The sequence below is a fragment of the Sorex fumeus genome, unplaced genomic scaffold (assembly GCF_029834395.1).
Source record: "Sorex fumeus unplaced genomic scaffold, SorFum_2.1 ptg000024l, whole genome shotgun sequence".
NCBI lineage: Eukaryota > Metazoa > Chordata > Mammalia > Eulipotyphla > Soricidae > Sorex > Sorex fumeus.
This window is the reverse complement of record NW_026606081.1, coordinates 29,375,944-29,400,344: the sequence shown is the minus strand read 5'-3', so window position 1 is coordinate 29,400,344 and position 24,401 is coordinate 29,375,944. Positions and strand designations below refer to the sequence as shown.

The 24,401-nt window shown below is 49.4% G+C and overlaps 1 pseudogene; it reads right to left on the bottom strand.

The window, feature by feature from the left end:
* Positions 1-3,278: 3,278 nt before the first annotated feature.
* Positions 3,279-24,401, bottom strand: part of LOC130023741 (CAP-Gly domain-containing linker protein 1-like) — a 54,659-nt pseudogene continuing 33,536 nt past the window's right edge.

Sequence of the window (24,401 nt, the reverse complement as noted above, 5' to 3'; positions counted from 1 at the left end):
GCAGGCAGCCAATCACTTTGTAACAAGGCATTTGATGCTGCACGCAGGCAGCCAATCACTTTGTAACAAGGCATTTGATGCTGCACGCAGGCAGCCAATCAGGCCTTCTCTGGCCCCATGACCTTATTTGGTGAATTCCAGGGGCAACAAGAAGATGGGGGTCCTTGGTGCTATCAACAGGACACAGCTGCAGGGCAGGATATGGGCTGGGACTTGCTTTTCTAGGGCCCAATTGTCATGGAGCTATCTTTCAGGTATTAAATTATGTAGGCTAAAAGTAACGTTCTGGCTCAAGTTCTTTTTCCAGAAAAATCAGTCTGAGGACACGTGCTTCAAATGTAAAGGAGTTGGTGCTTATAAGCATCTTTGGTTCTGTTAATTTTGAGTTAATAATATAGCAACTTCCAGTTTCTTTCCCAGACTTTATGGATTGATGGTGTCTGTACTGCATGGTGTTCCTTTATTTTCGTCTTGTCAAATATCTATGGAGAATCACTGAAGGTATTCATTTTAGGCTACATTGGCTATGAAGCTTTGCAATAATGCAATAGAGGTTTTATTTGTTTTGGGTTTTTTTTTGCCTTTAAACCTCACCCAGTGGTTCTTTTTTTTTTCATGTTTTATAATTTTATTTATTGAATCACCACGAGAGCAGTTACAAAGATTTTGGGTTTAAATCTTGGTTATAAAATGAAAGACCCGTACCTTCACCAGTGCCATTCTCCACCACCAAAAACCCCAGTATACCCCCATCCCACACCCTCCCCCTACCAGTGGAGAGATGATTTCCACATTACGCTCTCTCTACTTTGATTACATTCAATGTTTTGACACTTGACCCACCGTTATTATTTGGGATTTTACCCCAGCACTCAGATCTGCTGAAAGGGCAACAGTAGACAATTTGTCTTCTATTCCTGGTTATGAATAACATATGATATCGCGTGGCTGTAGTAGTGGCTGCGCGATTTTGAAATTCCAAAATTTTAACAATAAACCTGGAGGGATTTCTTCTCAAAACCTGCTGGATTCAAAGATTTGTTCCTGAGTCTGTGGGATCATGGCCGTTAAGCAGGTTGATCGGGAGACAGAAAGGCCATTAGTGGGCGGTGACTAGGGGTCTTGCTGGGATGGGGAGGAAAGGGATGGTCCCACCCCCGTCCCATGAGGCCCCACATGTCTCATCACTGAGGGCCCAAACCTGACTGTCCAATGGCCTCTGCAGGATGGTGGCCACCGAGCCGCCAAGGGAGAGCAGGTGGAGGGACAGCACCCTTTCCTCCCTGGAATGGCCCAGCGACAGTAACCTACTACAAGGGTCCAGATGCATTTCTGCCAAAAGCCACTGGATTCTGAGATTTTTGTCTGAATCTCTGGGATCATAGTCATTAAGCACCTTAATCAGGAGCCAGAGAGGCCATTCATGGGCTGCGACTTGGGGTCTTGTTGAGTCGGGGAGGAAAAGGCGGCTCCACCCCCATCCCATGAGGCCCCACATGTCTCATCACTGTGGGCCCAAACCTGACTGTCCAATGACCTCTGGCGGATGGTGGCCACTGAGCCCCCAAGGGGGAGCAGGCGGAGGGACAGCACCCTTTCCCCCCCGGGGTGGCCCGGCAACAGTAACCTATTATGTGGTCTGGACGCATTTCTACCAAAAGTTGCTGAGTTTCGAATTTTGTTTCTGAGTCTCTGAGATCATGGCCATTAAACAGCTCGATCAGAAGCCAGAGAGGCCGTTTGTGGGTGACAACTTGGGAGGCTCGTTGGGGAGGAAAGGGCCAGCTCCACCCCCATCCCATGAGGTCCTACGTGTCTTGTCACTGTGGGCCCAAACCTGACTGTCCAGTGGCCTCTGGAGGATGGCGGCCAGCGGGCTGCCAGGGAGAACAGGCCAGGGCATGAAATCTATTCCCACCTGGGGTGGCTCAGCGCCTCTAACTTACTGCAGGGACTGGACACATCTCTGCCAAAAGCCGTTGGGTTTCGAGATTTGTTTCTGATTCTCTGGGATCATGGCCGTTAAGCAGTTCAATCAGGAACCAGAGAGGCCATGCCTCCAATTATATAGCTGAACTGGAGGTGGTTTGTGGGTGTATCTCCCACATAACTAACTTTTGCCTGTTTACTTTCTTGGTCAACTCTGCCCCAAATTTCTGGGGCCTGGCCAAATGCACGGCAGCAATTTGGGGGTACCTGGAAGTCTGAAGGCGCCATCAGGCTGCTGATGCACTCTCCACACAGGTACAGACTGACCTGCTGGTGGCACCATACCCCCAACCCAGTGCTTCTTAGGGTTTACTCCTGCCTCTGGACTTAGAGATTGCTCCTGCCAGGGCACAGATGACTGGATGGGATTCCTGCCATTGAACCTAGATCAGCCACATGCAAGGTAAGTACCCTACTCACTGGACTATCTCTTTAGCCCAAGATAAACGCTTTTAAGAAAATGGTTTACAGGTCCAGAGCAATAGTGCAGCTGGTAGGGCATTTGCTTTGGCCAATCTGGCTTCAATCCCTGACATTCCATATAGTCTGCCCAAGCACTGTCAAGAGTGATTCCTGAGTGCAGAGCCATGAATAAGCCCTAAGACATTACCAGGTGTGGCACAAACATAAAGAAACAAAAAGAAATTGGTGTATCAGAATTCCGTTGTAGAAACTGTTTGACTCATTTGACTCTATAGTTCTTCATTGCTAGCCAAAAATCTTTTATAAATAAACCTGAGAATAATCAGTTATCACTGGCAAAAAAGAAATAATTTTATTAAAGTAGATATAGAACACCTGTTTGCTCAAATTTTAATACTGCTTTACATAGTTTGTGAAACAATTTCAATAATGGTTATTACAAAAAATTTCAATTGATCCAGATCTTTCACTTGTCAGACAGTTGATAATCTCCAGAGGAAAATACATCAAAATCATACATAAAATTATAGAAGTTCTTATTATTCATGTAGCCTGGATGGTACATTATTTATCACTTTTTACAGAACTAGAAAATATTCAAATAAAGAAAAATACATTCAAACTGGATGATAAACTTCTGATGGTTGAGGTCCTTCATTCAATTTTTTTGTGATAAGAAAATCCAAAATTAGTAATGTTGAATTTCTCATCATACATTCATCTAAAACCACAGTGAAAAATGTAAATCTTGTAAAGACAGTAAATTGGTTATTTTAGGTGTTTCACAAGTAGCTTGTTATGTCATCCATCACGTGCTCGTGATTTCTGCACAGTGCAGAGAATGGGGTGGCCGGGCCGAAGTTGTTGTCGTAATTGTTGAGGTCGTCCCCATTCCCGTCGAGAGCCACCTCGGACATCATCTCCACTTTCATGTTGAGGTCCCGATTCTTTCTTTGGAGGTCCACAATCACGGAATTCAGGAAATCAATCTGTGTTAAAGGAGAGCGTGAGATGGTGAGCCATCTGCAGGAGCCATCGGAGCCCGCCACAGAGGAGGCTGGGCCCCGCTTCCAGTCCCCGCCCCAGGGTTGGAGGCAGCCAGAGCTCCCCTTTCCCTTCCTGAGCGCAAGCTCCCGGGTGCCCCAGGGAAGACCCCAGGAGGACATGCTGGGCCCCCTCGGTTCCTCTCAGAGCAGGGAGTCAAGAGGGCCTTCCCTCTCCCACAAAGACAGACATACTTCTTTAAATTCCAAGGGGAGAAAAAAATCCCACTTTACAAAAGCAAGCATGACACAAAAGCAAACATGGCACAAACATTCATGTTTCATTTAAAAAATGGCAGGTTTGGGTTTGAGTGATAGCACAGAGGGAAAGGTGCTTGCCTCGCACGCAGCCAACCCAGGTTTGATCCCTGGCATCCCATAGGGGCCACCGGAGAGCTGCCAGGAGTGATTCCTGAGTGCAGAGCCAGGAGGAAGCCCGGAGTATCGCCAGGTGTGGCCCCCAAAGGAAGTGTAAAGAAAACCAGAAAAACAGACTGATTCTTTATCTCCCTTAGGGCAAGTTCTGATGAGGAGTCTCTGAGAGGGCCCAGGCCCTCCCATACTGGAGCCAAGAAACGATTCCCACTTCCCTCCAAGACACGGTCCTGTTGGGAGCTACCATTCAGGAAGAGGAAAAGGCCAGAGCAGGGATTCAAATCTAGAGGGGAAAGCCAGACACGCTTACACGTGGACACACCTGGACACACACAGAGACACGCTCCCCAGTGCTTGCATGAGCACACACACATGTTCACACATGCACACACACTCACAAATGAGGAAGACAACAAAGCATTTGCTGCTTAGGAGGAAAGTGTTGGCGGCAGCAGGAGGCACAAGCAGAAGCGGAGGCAAAGGAGAGAGAAAACAAGGCCAGCGGGTGCTTAAAGGAGAGAGAAAACAAGGCTCGCTGGGCTCCTCATGCCCAGGACAGTGAGACACCCCGGGCAGCTCCGGGCTCGCTGCCCCCACTGGGCAGAGCTTAGTCCCAGGAGCCGTTGGGTGTCTGGGACAGAAGCTGAGATGGCCCCTCCATTAAGCACAGGAGAAATCAAGTCAAGTAGCCCAATATAAAGGAAATTTCAGGTGTAGCAATTCTGTTTCTAGGGGTTTATCCTAGATTAATTTCAAATTTGATGAAATTACAGCAATCCATAGAATAGAATAGTAAGCTGCTATTAAGAGAGCTAAGCTCAGACCATTTCATGTAAAATGAAAATATTTAAGTCAAAAAGAAAACATTTAGGCTTGGCTTACATATACTTATAAACATATACATATGCTTATATGGAAAAATAAAAATGATGAAATAACTGTTTACTTGTCTGGGGAGTACTGGAGAAGGACAGTTCAGAGTTAGATTATATAATATACATAGACTTAACACACTGGCTAATGGTTTATTTATTTTTTTTGAGCAGAAATAATTTTATTGGGAATGTCCAAATAGCTTTTCTTCTGAAACTGTGAAACCAAGAATCTTCCCTCCAGAAATACACAGATGCATGGAATGTGCACGAAATGCCCAAGGTTTCAGAAGCAGACACTGGAAGGACACACCTCATCCTTAAGTCCAGTATCCCAGACCAAAAGGGCAAGGATTCAAGAATGAAGTGAATCGGGTGTTTGGAGGATCCACTTGGGTTGTGAGATGCATGCTGAAAGTAGACTATAGACCGAACACGGTGGTGAACTCAATTCCTCTTTTGCAAACCACAAGATCCAAAAGGAGAGAGAGAACAAAAGGAAATGTCCTACCACAGAGATGGGATGGGGGGGGGATGAGGTGGGGGGGGTTGGGGGGGTGGGAGGGTTACTGGGATCATTAGTGACGGAGAATGAGTACTGGTGGAGGGATGGGTATTTGATCATTGTATAACTGAAATCCAAACACAAAAACTTGTAAGTCCACAATCGTACCTCATGGTGTTTCACTAATAAAACTTTAAAAAGAAAAAGAATGAGGTGAATCTATTTAATACTCATTGCAACGAAAACTCCTATGAGCAAACAAACAACAAAAAAAGTCCCCATTTTATTCCTAAATGCATAAACTTAAACATAAATGAATTTTATTTGTTTATTTATTTATTGCTTTTTGGGTCAGACCCAGCGATGCACAGGGATTACTCCTGGCTCTGCACTCAGGAATTACTCCTGATGGTGCTCAGGGCACCATATGGGATTCTGGGAATCAAACCCGGGTTGGCTGTGTGCAAGGCAAAAGCCCTACCCGCTGTGCTATCACTCCAGCCCTCATAAATGCATTTTAAAGAGGAAAAGAAGATGCTGAGATACTGGTCAATGTTTAATGTTCAAATAAAAAAACAATCTGTCTGATTTGCGTTTTATTTTGCAGGGGATTGGGGGGTGGCCGTGCTTAGAGGCCCGGGGACCAAGTCTGGAGAGTCTCTGTCAAGACCAGGCCCGATGTCTTGATGCCACCCAGCCGACTTGCCAAACAGGCTCTTCCATCACCCCTTTACACCCGCTCTAACGGTGAGAAAGAACAGGCCTGAGATCAGCAACCTCTGACCCGAAACTGGATCCTCAGACACTCGGACACACTGCCTTCGCCTTCATGCTGACGTTGACTTGCTCTGACCCTCGTCTTCACTCTGTTCTGAGACTTTCATACACCTCAGGAGGGTTCAGAAGTGGCAAAGTGTGGGTTGGCGATGGGGCCCAACATATCAGGTGCCTCCGTGTGTATGCGTGTTGTGGGGTGGGGGGCGCTGGGTTCCATCCCGGCCCTACACCCCAGAGACATCAAAAGATGGTGAAGTTCATACAAATAACCGTGCCGAGAAACAGAACTCAAGCCCTTTAGTATAAAACAGACGCGGGAACACAAAGTCATTCTTCCGGTCAAAATTCTTACTTTGGGTGGTGAGGGCAAAGTAGATACACAATTCAATTCTTTTAACTATGAAAAGCAAAAGTTGTAGTTGAGAGATGGGCTCAAGTGGTAGACTCATGTGGGCAACGGCTCCAGTGGCCCCAGAACCCCAAAGACTAAACTTGAACCCCATGTCGGTGGAACAGTTTCCTTTTTTCCTCTTTTTTTTTTCTGGGCTTCACCAGGCGGTTCTCAGAACTTGTTCCTGACTGCACTCAGGGGCCACTCCTGGAGGTCCTCAGGACCCTATGCCAGGCCAGGGATCAACGCCCCATCAGCCTCAGGCAAGGTGAGTGCCCTCCAGCTGCTCTCCTAGCTCTCGGGCCGCCATGTTTGCATTGTCATCCACAGACAAACGCTTCGCGCGGGCAGGATGAACCTCTGGACCTCCGAGTCCAAGCTGCGCCTGGGAGCACGCAATCAGGCATTTACGTGTTCTGGCTGCGAGGCCGATGCTGGTGGTGCCAGCTGGACTCACACGGAGACACAGTGGGAGGCAACGGGGAGGGGAGGAGTTACACCATCACAAAGCAGTAATAGGACACACTGGAAAAGGTCCCTTTTCCTTCTGAAACCTCTCAGGAGACAGAGAACCGCAAAGCACACGCTGACTCTGGCATGGGCCTTCGCTCACACTCAGAAGTGTCACTCTGCTGAAACGAGGCCTCTGGCAGAGCTCACGACGGGCACCGAGGCTGGCCTGGGACACGACTCCGGTTCCAGGCACAAGATGTTCTCAGACACAGCAAACACACAAGCCCACGGAATCCGGGCCTCAGGCAGCTGATTTTTCTCCTGGTGCCACGGCAGCGGTGGCGGGGACACAGACAGGAGACTTATTACCAAGAGTGATGACATTTTTGCCAAATCAGAGCCTAAACCGAGGACATGGAAAAACAGAGTAAAATATCAGAGGGACTGCATTAGTTCATACTTCACCCTGAACAGAGACAAAGCTTGTTCACTATAAAAGCCACAACTTCAGAAGTACTCGTGTAGGTCATTAAGAGAAAAGAAATGAGGGCTGAGCAGTGCCTGCCCAAACAGCCCCCCACAGCCACACACTCCCACAGTCCGAAATTGCTGCCACGGCCCCCATGGGCAAGACTCCATCTTCTCGGGGTGGACCCCGTGGAGAAATTAAATAGATGCAAACTCAGGTATACAGGATTTGTGACTGAAATCTCCAGGCTTTTTCAGAGTTGGGATGGGCTACCTCCCCCCTACCCCATGTCCTTGTACTTCCAGAAGCCCCAGCAACTTTTAGATATCCACACTCCAAAGCTGCCACCCAGACAAAACATCAACTCCAGTAGTACCTTCCCGATAAAAATACTGAACTTCCCAATAAAAAGACTTAACTTTCTGACATCTCAAACTCTAAAACACTGATAAACCAGTAGTAGCACACCAGATTGGAGAAGGGACCGATCTCGGTTAACAAAACAAACACAGGAGGCTGAACCTATCACAACATCTTACAAGGACTCAATGTCTCCATAAGATACAACAATTTATTGATTGGTCCATGGTTGGAGGCCTGCCCCAGCGCTGGGGAGAAGGCAGTTGGGAGAGAGAAGGGATCATAAGGACAGAGACAGTAAGAAACGATCACTGGGTAAGATCTGAGTGCTGAAAATCCCGTAAGGAACAGAACACGATGACCTCTCTGTGCCCGAATTGCAAACCATCACGCCCCAAAGGAGAGAGAAAGAAGAAAGGTGCCTGCCTCTAAGGCAGGGTGGAGGGGTGGCGGGAGGGAAACTGGGTGGGAAAGGTACGCCAGTGGAGGGATAGGTGGCGGAACATGGCGCGACTGAAACCCGATCTTGAACAGCTTTGCAATGGTGCATCTCATAGTGATCCTATGAAAGGAACTTCAAGAAAATAAGTGAGGGCTGGGAGGGTCGGCCCCCTGGGGTTTGCATGGGGCAGGGGGGAGGCAGGTTCCACCCCGGCACCGCAGTAGTTCCGCCCATCAACGCCAGGGGTCTGTAGTGAGCAGAGCCAGGAGCAGTACCTGCGCTCCAAGTGTGCCCCTGTCCGCACTACAAAGAGAGAGAGATGAGAAGAGTGGGGTGGGCAGGTGAAGAGGCGACAAAAGCCGAAGAAAAACAAAACAACAAAACAAAACAACAAAAAAAACCAAGCTGCGGAAGAAAGGAAAACAGTCTGAAAGAGTCCGAGGGGGGGGGGGGGGTGCACTCTCTGCGCCCTCGGGGACCTGGGCAGGGCTCTGCACGGAGGCGCGCCTGCACGCACACACCGACGGGGGAGTGAGCCGGCCAAAGGGAAACAATGTTGCAGCGGGCCAGGCACCAGGCGGCTCTCGCGACACTCAGCACGCGGCCCACCGAGCTCGCGGGCTCCCTCAGGGCTGAGCTCTGTCCCCGCGCGCGGCACAGGTCAGCCCTGCGGGTCCTCGCGCTGCCCCGCCTGCACTTGCACAAAGGGCCACGCTGAGCCCCCGCGAGGCCCTGCGAGCGGGCACCAAGAGGGACCGCTGGTTTCCCGACAAGAACCCAGAAAAATCCTTTCTGGTCTTCTCGGAGCAGGGACTGCGGGTGGGGAGCGAAGGGGGGTGGCAGGGGTGGGGAGGGCGCTGTTGCTGGGATCTGGGCTTTCTGCAATTTCTCCAGGAGGGTCCAAAGCCCCCACTCCCCACCCGGGCAGCCACTGGGTCAAAGTTCCCTCCTGCAGAGTAGCGGGGGTGGCTCCCTCCCGGGGCGCCAAGGTTTGGAACTCGGAGCTCCACCTGGGAGCTGGAGGACGAGGGCTGAGTGTTGGCCCTGAAATCAGGAAAAGTCGGGGTGGGGGAAGGGGGGGCAAGCAGCCTCTGGGGCCCTCCTGCGCCCCTGCCGGGCCGGGTAAGTCCCCGGACACCCTCTGCCTCGGCACGAGGCGTGACTCAGGGGCGCCGCCCGCCACCCCCCACCCCTCCCTGGGGCCGAAGCTGGGGGGCTCGCCAGCGCCCGCTCGCCCCAGGCACGCAGGGGTCACTCGGCCGGGCCCGGGAGGGCGTGTGGGAAGAGCAGATGGAGTGGGAGCGCCCGCCCCCCTCTCCCCCACCCTGCCCGAGGCGCGGGGAGGGGGGCCGTGCCCCGGCCCTTACCACCTCTCCGCTGCAGAGGACGCGTCGGCCCCACCGGGCTATTCTTCAGGCCCATCCCGGGGCGCTGGGTCCCGAGGAGGCCGGAACTGGCTAATGTTTTAAATGCTGAATGCCCGGGAGGGCATGTGGGAATGAGCAGATGGAGCGGGAACCCCCGCACCCCCCCGCCCCGAGGCGCGGGGAGGGGGGCTATGCCCCGGCCCTTAACGCGGCAGCCCCGTTGGGCTATTCTTTGGGCCCATCCTGGGGCGCTGGTTCCCAAGGAGGCCTGGACTGGCTAATGTTTTAAATGCTGAATGTCTTAGTCAAAAGTGAAGCGTCATGAAAACACAAGGGCCACCCTCTCACCGCCCACTTGGGGTCCTGGCTGTCACGCCCCTGATCTGCCTCCAGGCACCATCTCAGGCCATCAACAGCCTTGATCCTGAGCCGCCCAAAGGAACCTCAAAATAGATTAGCTCCCTACAGAGATGTCTCTGGACCCTAACCATTTACAATTTTAGAATTCCAGAAGACCTCTCATGATATTCATAATAGGCAATAGAAAATAAATGATCTAGCATCTGCCTCTGGCAGGCAGGCTTGAATGGTGGTGGGGAAATTTGAAATAAGCATGGTGAGAACGTGTAAGAATGGTGGGATTGGTGTTGAAATATTGAATGTAATCAAATAATGTGAACAACCTTTTGAAACAACAAAAACAACAACAACAAAACCCAACAAGGGCCAGAAAAATAGTATAGGTATTTGCTTTGTACCCCACTGACCTGGGTTGGATCCCCGGCACCCCACATGGTTCCCCAAGCCTTACCAGGAGTGAATCCTGAGTGTAGAGCCTGGGGTAAGCCCTGAGCACCACTGGGTGTGGCCCCAAATTAACAACCAAAATAAAACATAACATGGAAGCAACACAGCAAAGAAATATTACCTGATTCTCCTGGGCCCTTTCGTCCTCATCTGCTTGAGAATCAGAATTACCTTTTAGTTGAAAAAAAAAAAAGAGTGAGTGTAGGTCTTTGAAAATGTGCCTTTTTAGGGCAGAAACAGTTCAGCAGGTAGGGGCTTAGATCTCTGGTCCCCTGATTGTCCCCTGAGCAGGGTGATCCCTGAGCAGAGCCAGCAGTAAATTCTGAGCACTGCAAGGTGTGACCCCAAAACCAAACTGACCCCCATCCCCAAAGTGCCTTTTCGCCTTGTTTTGGGCCCTTATTTTGGCGCCAGTGCTTGCGGACCCAGGGACACGACTGCGAGCCCATGCTCCGGACAGGTGCCCAAGTTCACCCTCCTGTGCAGCCAGCTGGGGGAGGGGTGGTGGGGCAGGGAGGGCTGGTGCCCCCCGAGGTGTGGGGGAGGGCGGAGAGCAGGCACCCCTCAGCGGTAGCATTTTACCTGCCCAGGTCTGGAGCTGCATTTTGTTCTCTTTGAGTTGAAGCTCCAAGATTTTGACCTTGAGCTCCAGCTTCACCTTTTCAGATTCCAGGGACTGAAAAACTGAACGCAAGGACTTGGCGGAGGGATTTTCTCCCCTGAGCAAGGAGACCTGCAACACAGGGGTGTGGCTTAGGCCCACGTGGCTGTGGCTGTGACCCCCATGTGGGCGTGGCCTGGGCCGACATGGGAGTGGCCCAAGCCGGAGTGGGCATGGCTCAGGCCAATGTGGGCGTGGTTCAGAGTGAGATGGGCGTGGCTCGGCCCATGTAGGCGTGGCCCGGGCGGAGATGGGCGTGGCTCGGGTCCACGTGGGTGGGGCCGGGACTCGACCTCATTTCTCAGCTTCTCCAACTCTGCGTCCCTCTCCGTGAGCAAGGCACTGGTAATACTGATGAATTTATGTAGGGAAGCTTTCTCTTCATCGGAGTCTCTTATGAACTCGGATTCTCTAAAAGACCAAAGTGTTCAAAATGCCAGAAATCAATCCAGAGAGAGGCCAGTGCACAACTGCCCTAGAATGGACACTCAATCGCTCCCAGGACTATTGCGGGGGGAGGTGCCCAGGCTTTTACGTGTGCAAAATTTTAGTGAAATTTTACTTATTGTGAGGGAGAAAAAGTTTGCCTATGTGTACATGCCAGAACGTGCATATCATTGTGTCCATGTGAATTTAAAGAAACAAGTTAATAACTTTGGGAGATGGAGAACAGAAAGAAAAAAGAAAAAAAGGACTTGTTGCAACTCCACCCCACGCCCCCCCAAAAGAATTCTTTTATACACCTAATCCCAGGTTGAAGTGCTATTTCTTGAATAAATTATTACCAAGCAATGACAACAATTAAAACACACACATGCAAAGCAGTTATACGAATGTCTTGCAGAGCGGCTTTATGCAGGGAGTATCCATTGGTTCTCACTCAGTTCAGTAACTTTTAGCAAGTTCGGAGAATGTGTTTTTGAAACCTTTCTGAGCCAGAACAGGGGCAAAGATTGTTCCGACTAATCCAACAGAGAATGATTTTCATCCAGTCTCTGGAGAGGACCAAAGTGAGTTGCTCTTAAACAAAATGGCAATTCGCAAAAGGCCAGAACAGAAAGATGAACATGGGTGTCCGGTAGAGGATGAGAGCTCGGGGCACACGGAGCATGTGGCCTCACACCCTCTGCCAGACTCTCCTCCAGGCTGTTGCAGAGCAGGAGGAGGAGGACCTGGCCTGGGGAGAGAGGGTGGCATGACAGGGAAGGAGCAAAGACACAACAGATACAACCCAACGGGTGCGTGTGTGGCTGTGGCTGTGTGTGTGTGTGAGAGAGAGCATTTACACCACAAAAGGATGTGTGTGTGGGAGCACAGGGCGGGGACGGACGGCCAGTCAAGACTGGGCAATGACGCAGCCTGGAAAGGACATGAGAGGGGACAGAAGTGTGGCTCCTGGGATGCATATTTGGAGAGAGACAGAGGTGCGTGTGAAGTGGGGGATCTCATTAAAGTCTGGGGTCCAGGACAGCTGTGGATGTTCATGTCATACTCACTGGTTCAAATCAGTTCAATATTTGTTTTAAAATTTTTTAATAGTTTTAAAATTTTTTACTCCCACAAAAAAAAATAAAGTCATCATTTGTTTCTTTGATTCACTGAACGTTTTTTTTTTCTTCGGGATGGATGTGTATACACCTGGCCATGCTCAAGGTTTACCCTGGCTCTGGGATCAGGGTACCACATGGGGTGCCAGGGATTGAACCCAGGTCAGCTGTGTACAAGACAAGATAGTACCAGTTCTAGAATTTCCCTGGCCCCTGAAGGAGTGACTTTCCATGGATGACTGCATAAACATTCCTGGGACATCGGAGTGTGGGTGGGGGGCGGGGAACAGAGGCGATGAGACAGCAGAGGGAAATGGACAAGTGGTTAAATGGGTCATTTAATTTTTAAAATTTATTTATGTTTTTATTTTTGCCGGGGGTCCTGCCCAGCGATGCACAGGGGTTACTCCTGGCTCTGCACGCAGGAATTACTCCTGGTGTTGCTCAGGAGACCATATGGGATGCTGGGAATTGAACCTGGGTCGGTCGCGTGCAAGGCAAACGCCCTACTCCGCTGTGCTACAGCTCCAGCACTAAGTTGCATGCCCAAGATGAGTTGCCTTAAAAAACAAAACCAAAATGAAACAAAAAACTGCTTCCCGTTCTGACGGATGGATCCTCCTCAAGCCAGGGGTGCCAGTCTAGATTCTGAGGGGCTGTGCGTTGTGTGGAGCATAGGGGAGGATGGGACTCTGGTGTCTGTGTGCCCCCAACTTGGGAGCTGTCTCCTGCAGACAGCACCAGGGATGAACCGACCATTTAGGACCAGCTCTGGGGGGCTGGGAGGATGAGCGGATGGAAGGAGCTGAGACAGGCGGTAACCATGGACGTGCAGCAGACCCCGACAATCGCCACTCAAGACTACAGAGGAGGGGGTCTCCCTGCAACCAGAACTGACGGTGGGGGTGGGGTGGTGGGTGCGCTGTGTCACAGGGAATTACAGCACAGTAGATTTCATGGTCAGGTGAATGAGACCTGTTGTATTTACTGGTGGATCCATCACATCCTCCAGAACGGCAATGGAGAAGATTATCCATGACTTCTACTCAAATCTCTTTTATAGCCATGTCCACTTGTTGACATACCAAATTCCACAGGATGGATATGTCATTCCCAACATTCTCCCTTCCGAAATCTGACACGCCATTTCGTCGGAAAAGAAGCAAACAGCACCCGGCCCAGACAAGGTCAGACCTGAACACCTATAGAACCTGCCATCAGTACTCATCAATACACTGGCTCGGCTCTTCACTCGCTACCTGTCTGAATGCAAGGTTCTGTCCCAATGGAAAACCAGCAGGACCATACTACTGTTCAAGAAAGGAGATATCATGACATTTGCAACTATCGCCCGATCTGCCTATTGTCTGTCATCTACAAGTTGTTCACTCGAGTCATCCTAAATAGGATTGGCAGAACACTAGATGAAGGACAACCATGCGAGCACGCCGGGTTCCGCAAAGGATTCAGCACCATCGACCATATCCACATGATAACCAAGCTCATTGAGGTTTCTCGGGAGTTCAAGATGCCGTTCTGTTTAACGTTCATTGATTTAAAGAAGGCCTTTGATTCTGTTGAGACGGAAGCGGTCATTGAAGCCCTAGCCAATCAGGGCATTCAAGGCCAATACATCAGGATCCTCCGTGAGCTGTATTGCGGATTCACTACCAGGATCTCACCATTCTACAAAGAAGTGATCGTTGATGTCAAGAGAGGGGTTTGGCAGGGTGATACCATTTCACCGAAACTCTTCAGTGCCACCCTCAAGAACATCATGCGATGACTGGAATGGGAAGAAATGGGAGTGAAGATAGATGGTCGGCAACTACACCACCTCCGCTTTGCTGATGACATTGTTTTAATAACACCAAACATCAGCCAGCTGTAGTCCGACCTTTCCACATTCACGGTCAAAGTCGTTCAGCATTTGTGCCGCTTGGTTGATGTTTGGATCAGTTCTAGAGCTATTCAAAAAGTCTTAAAAATGCTCACAATTAAAGCTCTTACAAGGTATATTCACTGGGCAAAAGATCAGTTGACATTGGAAGTTAACCTGAAGACGTCTTAAAATTTTGATTTCCAGGAAAAAGATTAAAACACTCCTAAAATTATCATGCAACATTAAGGATTTCACACCTGTGTACAAAGCTCTCTGGAGATCAGGGCTGGTGACAAGGCTTTGCATGGAATAAAGTTATCAAAATAGTAGCATGTACTTTCAAGCACTGGACATGCTGACTCACAATATAGTTAGTAAAATTTCCCACCTTTCCATGAAATTCTCCATTCTCAGAAACTAATACAGCAAGCTGACATCTGAGATGAACCCATCTTATAACTCTAGAAACTCATGTTGAAACTAAACCATTAGCAGCCTCCCTGACTTTGCTGGCAACAAAGTCGCAGCACACGCCTCCTAGAAGACATCCAGGCGTTCCCAAGTTCCTTTACCACACCACCAGGGCGCCCCCGGGGGCGTGACCTGTGGCTCCCTGACACGACTGTCAGCCACAGTCCGAGAAGGCTCACGCCTCGCAGACAGTCACCAAGCCAGTCAGGACCTGGCCTTACGCGATGGCGATTCCCAGTTTCGGGGCGCCTTACTTACCCCGAGAAGAGCCCGTTGGAGACGGCCGGGGCAGCAGAGCAGATCTCGGTGGGACCTCCAAATGTTAGGGTCGAGATGCTCGGCCGCCCGTGAAGGAGACTCCAAGAGACTTTCTCATGCAACACACACAGGGTTTATTGTCCAAGCATGCCGGGGCTCACTACATGTCCCGAAAACAGGACAGAGGCAGAGAGCCCCGAGCCAAAGTACAGTGGGTTTTTATAACCAAGAGTAAACAAAGGAATCTGACAGTACAGCAATCTGCAGCTTTACCAAGAACAGCACGACACTTGCACAAGATGAACTTCTTCGGAACATCTGAGCACATGTCCCCATATCCAGCCCAGCCACAAGGTCATAGCAGGGTGTAGGTGGGAGCTACATTATGACTCTTTTGAGCCAGCTTTTGCAGCTCTAGTTTCATAGCTTTTACAGTTCTCTGGTGAACTCTTTCCTACCACTTAACTCTTTCATGACTATTAGCCCGGGCGGCCCTTACATTTCCATCTCTGGCCTTACAATAGCACAGGGACTAAGGCATTTGCCTGCAGGAGGGATATGCTTCATATGCTTCAGCCCCTGCAGCCCCCCAAAGAACGCTGATGAGTAAGGCTCACTTGGGGCCAGGGAGAGGGTGCCAAGCTTCGGAAGCTTCTGGAGCGTGGGAGCTGACTCCCACCACAGCTGCCAGGTGAGGCTCTGCTAGCACCGCTCACCAGCCCACTGCACTGCTGCTTGCTCAAAATTTCACGATTGACTTAGATTTGTTTTGTCTTTTTTAAAATGTTATTTTCTTTGTGAATTTTTTCAATCCTAGTGAAATACACAGAGTTGATCATGATTGGATTTCAGTCATATCATGTTCCAACACCCGTCCCTTCACCAGTGTACGTTGCTCACCACCAATGTTACCAGTTTCCCTACTCCCCCAGGCAGGCAAGGCACCTCTCTCTTCCTCCTCCTTTCTGCAGTGCTCTCCTCTACCCCCTCTCTCCCTCTTTTCTCTCTCCCCCTCTCTCTGACATGCGCCTTTTGGTTTACAATACAGATATTGAAAGGTTATTATGTGTATCTCTTTACCTACTTTAAACAACCAGTTCCTGTCCAAAGTGATTTCCAACCATTTCCAAGCATTATTGCCAGACTGGTCCCTACTCTATCCTAACTACCCTCTGTCCCCTATGCTTGTGGGAGCTTCCAACCATTGACCAGTCCTCCTGGCCCCATTTTCCTAACCTTGGATATCAATCTCATATATATGTATACATGTATATTATTATCATTTCTGCTCAGGGGACGCAGCTGTCAGCAAAACACCTGTGAGTGATCTCTCGCTGTGTTTGTGTCTCTCTCTCCCCAGAGTTCTGGAGCCCAGCAAGCACCGAACTGTCAGCAGTGATCATCAGAGAAACTGGCTCCCTGCAGCTGCCCCATTTAGGGGCCCCCGAGAGCAAGAAATCAGACCTTCACCCGCACCCCTCAGCTCAGAATGCCCACGCCTGGCATGGGGCAGGGACGTCCCAGACACACAGGCATCCATCTCGGCACAGCGGCACTCATCATGGAGGGAGGCACCCCCCAGCACATCAGTCACACTCATGGGGGGCACTGGGATAGGCTGAGCTGGTGGAATGACAATGGTGACGGTTATTGAGGCAGCAATGGCAATGCCAAAGATTGTGGCGGTGGTGATGGTGGCAGGAATAGCTGTCGCATGGTGCTGTGGTGATGATGCTTTGGTGGTGATAATGGCAGCTTTGTTGGGGATGTAGTTGCGGTGATGATGGTGACATGGTGATGCGGACAGAGCTGGTGGGACGCTCTGCTGATCAGATCATGCTGGTGATCTGGTGATCATGGTCTGAGGCTGATCATGGTCATTTTCGTGGTGGTGGTAATCATGATGTCGGGCATGAAATGAAGTCATGCACAAGTTTGATGACTCTTGGTGACGATATGGTGAATTTGGCAATGAGATGGCAAGTTTAGTGACTTTTGGCATGGCTATTATGGGGGCATTTCCGTTTTGGTTGACTGTGGCACAAATTTGGTGAATTTGGCAATGCTACGGCAAATTTGGTGACTTTGGCACTAGTGCTTTTGGGGTAGTTTGGTTTTGGTTGGCTGTGGCACAAATCCGGTGACTTTGGTGATGATATGGCAAATTTGGTGACGTTTGTCTCTGCTGTTTTTTGTATTTGTTTTGGTTGGCTGTGGCACAGTTCTGGTTAATTTGGTGAACTGGTACATTCAGTGAAGTTTGGCATTGCTATTTTTTGCTATTTCTGTTTTGATTGGCTGTGGCACAAATCTGGCAAGTTTAATGATATTATGGAAAATTCGGTGATGTTTGGCACCACTATTTTGCTATTTGTGTTTTGTTTGAATGTGGCACAAATCTGGTGAATTTGGCACACGGTGGTAAAATTTGGTGAGGTTTGGCACTGCTGTTTTATATTTCCGATTTTGGTTGACTTTCACAGATCTGGTAAATTTGGTACACCGTGGCACAAACATGGTGAATCTGGTGTTGGTATGGTGAATTTGGTAACGTTTGCCACTGCTGTTTTGGGGGGTGTTTCTGTTTTGGTTTGCTATGGCACGAATTTGGTGGGCTTGGTAACATTGGGACAAATTTGGTGAAATTTGGTGGCTGTATGGTAAACATGGCCATAATACTGGCAACATCAGCAATGTAATGCAAGGATTATGATGTCTTTTTATCGAAAAAAGATTTTCAATAAAATTCTTCAGTAAAATGTTTTTATTGAAAGAAAGAGAAATGTGAGGGGGTGAGAAAGAGATCACGGGGGGCTGGATGAAACAAGGCAGACAGGGTCACCTGGGGGCAAAGGCAGGGGTGGCTGGCCAGATCTTGACTCCCCGGCCTTTTACTAAGCTGCAGTTCTCCCAAGCTGCCACAGGAGGGCGCGCTTCTCGCCGGCGGGGGTGATCTGGCCAGATTTTGATTTGATCCAGCTCTTGTCTGAGCTGCAGTTCTGCCGAACTGCCACGGGAGGGCGCCCTTCTCGCTGGCGGGGGTGGCCCTGGCCTGCTTTTAATTATCCAGCTCCTGTCTGAGTTGCAGTTCTCCAAATCTGCCACGGGAGGGCGCGCTTCTCGCTGGCGGGGGTGATCTGGCCAGACCTTGATTATCCAGCTCTTGTCTGAGCTGCAGTTCTGCCGAACTGCCACGAGAGGGCGCCCTTTTCGCTGGCGGGGGTGGCCCTGGCCTGATCTTAATGTTCCAGCTCCTGTCTGTGTTGCAGTTCTCAAAAGCTGCCACGGGAGGGCGCCCTTTTCGCTGGCGGGGGTGGCCCTGGCCTGATCTTAATGTTCCAGCTCCTGTCTGTGTTGCAGTTCTCCAAAGCTGCCACGGGACGGCGCGCTTCTCTGTGGCAGGGTGGCCCTGCCCTGATCTTGATTCTCTAGCCTGCGTCTGAGCTGCTGTTCTCCCAAGATGCCACAGGAGGGCGCCCTCCTCGCTGGCGGGCTGGCTCTGGCCTGATCTTGATGATCCAGCTCTTGTCTGAGCAGCGTCTCCTGCCCCTGCGCCTGGCTCTCCTCACCCGGGCCCCTTGGAGGGGGGAGGGTTGAGTTTCTCTCCCCCTGCCCCGCCCCGCCCCGAGCAGAGCCATAGCAGCTGAGGACCTCTGGAGCCAGCCACGGCCATGCTGGGCCCACTCTCCACATGTCCGGACGGGCCTCATGCATGAAAGAACTGGCAGAGGAACCCAGGCATGCGGGTCCCAGGGCTGAGGTCTCCAAGCCTACTCAGATCGGGACTGGGCCTTCTCCACCCAGACCCCTTCCCCATCTTCCAGTAGGTAAATGTCACACCCACCAGCTGCTGCAAGTGCCAGGTTGGTCCCATCAACAGCCAAAATCCAGAGACTATAAAACCCAGCTCCCGGAATAATGACATCTTATTATCGCGTTCTTACTTTGGAGAACCCGGCAGGCTAACCGAAAGTATCCTGCCCACATGGCAGAGTCTGGCAAACTTCCCGTGTCATACTCAATATGCCAAATACCAGTAACCATGACGGGGCTCATTCTCCTAATCCTAAAAGAGCATTGAAATGGCTCTTTTAAAATCTCAGGGCTAGGAAGAAGGAGACGTTACTGGTGCCTGCTCAAGGAAATCGACGGACAACAGTATGACCTGATCCTGATGTATATTATGGGCTGGAGCAATAGCACAGCAGGTAGGGGGTTTGCTTTGCATGCTCCGCCCCTCTCGGAGAGCCCGGCAAGCAACTGAGGGTATCTCACCCGCATGGCAAAGCCTGGCAAGCTACCCATGACGTATTCAATATGCCAAACACAGTAACAAGTCTCACGATGGAGACGTTACTGGGCCCGCTCAAGCAAATCGATGAACAGCGGGAGGACCGTGACCATATATATTATATTCCACAAAATGGGTGCTTACTTATATTTGTGAAGGGACTCGGGAACCATATCCAGCAGTGCTGAGGCTCCTCCGAGCTCTGCTCAGGCATCACTCCTGGAGGGGATGCTGGGGACCATATGAAGTGCCAGGGAAAAGAATCTGGGTTTGCTGCTTGCTAGGCATCAGCCTTGCCCCAGGGCTCTCTCTCCAATCTAGAGTTTACTGACTTACAACGTAGTATTACAGAATATACACAGTATGATGTAATATTTGGATATCCTGCCAAGTAACCATGATTCATGTATAGACCGTTTGAATTCCCTACCATTCTAAAGTCAAGGACTGCTATTGGGGATTATGTAGGCTAAAAGTGACGGTCTTGTTCAAGCTCTTTCTCCAGAAAAATCAACCTGAGGACACGTGCGTCAAACGTACAGGAGTTGGTGCTTATAAACATCTTTGGATCTGTTCATTTTGGGTTAAAAATATAGCAACTTCCAGTTTCTTTCCCAGATTTTATGGGTTGATGCTGCTTGAACTGCATGGTGTCCCTTTAATTTCTTCTTGTGAAATAGCTATGGAGAATCACTGAAGGTATTCATTTTAGGCTACGTTGGTTAGGAAGCTTTGCAATAATACAATAAAGATTTTGTTTTGGGTTTTTTTTTTTTTTGCTTTTTGGGTCACACCTGGCGATGCACAGGGGTTACTGCTGTCTCTGCACTCAAGAGTTATTCCTGGCGGTGCTCAGGGGACCATGTGGGATGCTGGGAATTGAACCCGGGTCCGCTGCGTACAAAGCAAATGTCCTACCCGCTGTGCTATCTCTCCAGCACACTGTGTAGGGTTTTTTTACCTTTAAACCTCACCAGTGGTTCTTTTTTTTTCATTTTTTATAATTTTATTTATTGAATCACCATGATAGCAGTTACAAAGCTTTTGGGTTTAAGTCTTGGTCATAAAATGAAACACCTGTACCTTCACCAGTACCCATTCTCCACCACCAAAACCCCTAGTATACCCCCACCCCACACCCTCCACTTACCTGTGGAGGAGATGATTTCCACATTACTCTCTCTCTACTTTGATTACATTCAATATTTTGACACTGGATCCACTATTATTATTTGGGATTTTACCCCAAAACTCAGATCTCCTGAAAAGGCAACAGTAGACAATTTGTTTTCTATTCCTGGTTATGAATAACATATGATGTCGTGTGGCTGCAGTAGTGACTGCGAGATTTTGAAATTCCAAAATTGTAACAATGAAATCTGGAGGGATTTCTTGCCAAAACCTGCTGGGTTCCGAGATTTGTTCCTGAGTCTCGGGGATCATGGCTGTTAAGCAGATTGATCGGGAGCCAGAAAGGCCGTTAGTGGGCAGCGACTAGGGGTCTTGTTGGGATGGGGAGGAAAGGGCTGGTCCCACCCCCATCCCGTGAGGCCCCACGTGTCTCATCACTGAGGGCCCAAACCTGATTGTCCAGTGGCCTCTGGAGGATGGCGGCCACCGAGCCGCCAAGGGGGAGCAGGTGGAGGGCCAGCACCCTTTCCTCCCTGGAATGGCCCAGCGACAGTAACCTACTGCAGGGTCTGGATGCATTTCTGCCGAAAGCCACTGGATTCCGAGATTTGTGTCTGAGTCTCTGGGATCATGGCCGTTAAACAGCTTGATCAGAAGCCAGAGAGGCCGTTTGTGGGTGACGACTTGGGGTCTGGTTGGGGAGGAAAGGGCCAGCTCCACCCCCATCCCGTGAGGCCCTACGTGTCTCATAACTGTGGGCCCAAACCTGACTGTCCAGTGGCCTCTTGAGGATGGCAGCCAGCGGGCTTCCAGGGAGAACAGGCCAAGGCACAAAATCTATTCCCACCTGGGGTGGCCCAGCGCCTCTAACTTACTGCAGGAACTGGACACATTTCTGCCAAAAGCCGTTGGGTTTCGAGATTTGTTTCTGATTCTCTGGGATCATGGCCGTTAAGCAGTTCAATCAGGTACCAGAGAGGCCATGCCTCCAATTATATAGCTGAACTGGAGGTGGTTTGTGGGTGTATCTCCCACATACCTAACTTTTGCCTGTTTACTTTCTTGGTCAACTCTGCCCCAAGTTATTGGGGTCTGGCCAAATGCACGACAGCAATTTGGGGGTACCTGGAAGTCTGAAGGCGCCATCAGGCTGCTGATGCACTCACCTCACAGGTACAGACTGACCTGCTGGTGACACCATACCCCCAACCCAGTGCTTCTTAGGGTTTACTCCTCCCTCTGCACTTACAGATTGCTCCTGCCAGGGCACAGATGACTGGATGGGATTCCTGCCATTGAACCCAGATCAGCCACATGCAAGGTAAGTACCCTACTCACTGCACTATCTCTTTAGCCCAAGATAAACGCTTTTAAGAAAATGGTTTACAGGTCCAGAGCAATAGTGCAGCTGGTAGGGCATTTGCTTTGGCCAATCTGGCTTCAATCCCTGACATTCCATATAGTCTGCCCGAGCACTGTCAAGAGTGATTCCTGAGTGCAGAGCCATGAATAAGCCCTAAGACATCACCAGGTGTGGCACAAACATAAAGAAACAAAAAGAAATTGGTGTATCAGAATTCCATTGTAGAAACTGTTTGACTAATTTGACTCCATATTTCTTGATTGCTAGCCAAAAATCTTTTATAAATGAACCTGAGCATAATCAGTTATCACTGGCAAAAAGGAAATAATGTTATTAATGTAGATATAGAACACCTGTTTGCTCAAATTTTAATACTGCTTTACATAGTTTGTGAAACAATTTCAATCATGTTTATTACTAAAAATTTCAATAGTTTACAGATCTTTGACTGGTGAGACACCTGATAATCTCCAGAGGAAAATACATCAAAAGCATATATACAATGATAGAAGTTCTTATTATACATGTCACCTGGATGGTACATTATTTATCACTTTTTACAGAACTAGAAAACATTCAAATGAAGATAAATAGATTCAAACTGGATGATAAACTTCTGATGGTTGAGGTACTTCATTTAATTTTTTTGTGATAAGAAAATCCAAAAGTATTAATGTTGAATTTCTCATCATACATTCATCTAAAAGCACAGTGAAAAAAGAAAACTGTAAAGACAGTAAATTGGTTATTTTAGGTGTTTCACAAGTAGCTTGTTATCTCATGCATCAACAGCTGGAGATTTCTGCACAGTGCAGAGAATGGTGTGGCCGGGCCGAAACTGTTGTTGTCATAATTGTTGAGGTCGTCCCAGTTCCCGTCGAGAGCCGCCTCGGACATCATCTCCACTGTCACCTTGAGGTTCTGATTCTTTCTTTGGAGCTCCACAATCACGGAATTCAGGAAATCAATCTGTGTTAAAGGAGAGCGTGAGACGGTGAGCCATCTGCGGGAGCCATTGGAGCCCACCACAGAGGAGGCTGGGCCCCGGTTCCAGTCCCTGCCCCAGGGTTTAAGGCAGCCAGAGCTCCCCTCTCCCTTCCTGAGCACAAGCTCCTGGGTACCCCAGGGAAGACCCCAGGAGGACATGCTGGGCCCCCTCGGTTCCTCTCAGAGCAGGAAGTCAAGAGGGCCTTCCCTCTCCTACAAAGACAGACTCACTTCTTTAAAATCCACGAGGGGAAAAAAATCCTACTTTACAAAAGCAAGCACGACTGTAGGCACAAACATTCATGTTTCATTTAAAAAATGGCGGGTTTGTGTCTGAGTGATAGCACAACGGGAAAGGTGCTTGCCTCGCACTCAGCCAACCCAGATTTGATCCCTAGCATCCCATAGGGGCCACCGGAGAGCAGCCAGGAGTGATTGCTGAGTGCAGAGCCAGGAGGAAGCCCGGAGTATCGCCAGGTGTGGCCCCCAAAGGAAGTGTAAAGAGAACCAGCAAAACAGACTGATTCTTTTTCTCCCTCAGGGCAAGTTCTGATGAGGAGTCTCTGGGAGGGCCCAGGCCCTCCCACACTGGAGCCAAGAAACGATTCCCACTTCCCTCCGAGACACGGTCCTGTTGGGAGCTACCATTCAGGAAGAGGAAAAGGCCAGAGCAGGGATTCAAATCTAGAGGGGAAAGCCAGACACGCTTACACGTGGACACACCCGGACACACACAGAGACACGCTCCCCAGTGCTTGCGTGAGCACACACACCTGTTCACACATGCACACACACTCACAAATGAGGAAGACAACAAAGCATTTGCTGCTTAGGAGGAAAGTGTTGGCGGCAGTAGGAGGCACAAGCGGAAGCGGAGGCAAAAGAGAGAGAAAAAAAGGCTCGCTGGGCTCCTCATGCCCAGGACAGTGAGACACCCCGGGCAGCTCCGGGCTCGCCGCCCCCACTGGGCAGAGCTAAGTCCCAGGAGCCACTGGGTGTCTGGGACAGAAGCTGAGATGGCCCCTCCATTAAGCACAGGAGAAATCAAGTCAAGTAGCCCAATATAAAGGAAATTTCAGGTCTAGCAATTCTGTTTCTAGGGGTTTATCCTGGATTAATTTCAAATTTGATGAAATTACAGCAATCCATAGAATAGAATAATAAGCAGCTATTAAGAAAGCTAAGCTCAGACCATTTCGTGTAAAATGAAAATATTTAAGTCAAAAAGAAAACATTTAGGCTTGGCTTACATATGATTATAAACATATACATCTACTTTTATGGAAAAATAAAAAATGATGAAATAACTGTTTACTTGTCTGGGGGGTACTGGAGAAGGACTGTTCAGAGTGAGATTACATAATATACATAGACTTAACACACTGGCTAATGGTTTATTTATTTTTTTTGAGCAGAAATAATTTTATTGGGAATGTCCAAATAGCTTTTCTTCTGAAACTGTGAAACCAAGAATCTTCCCTCCAGAAATACACAGATGCATGGAATGTGCACGAAATGCCCAAGGTTTCAGAAGCAG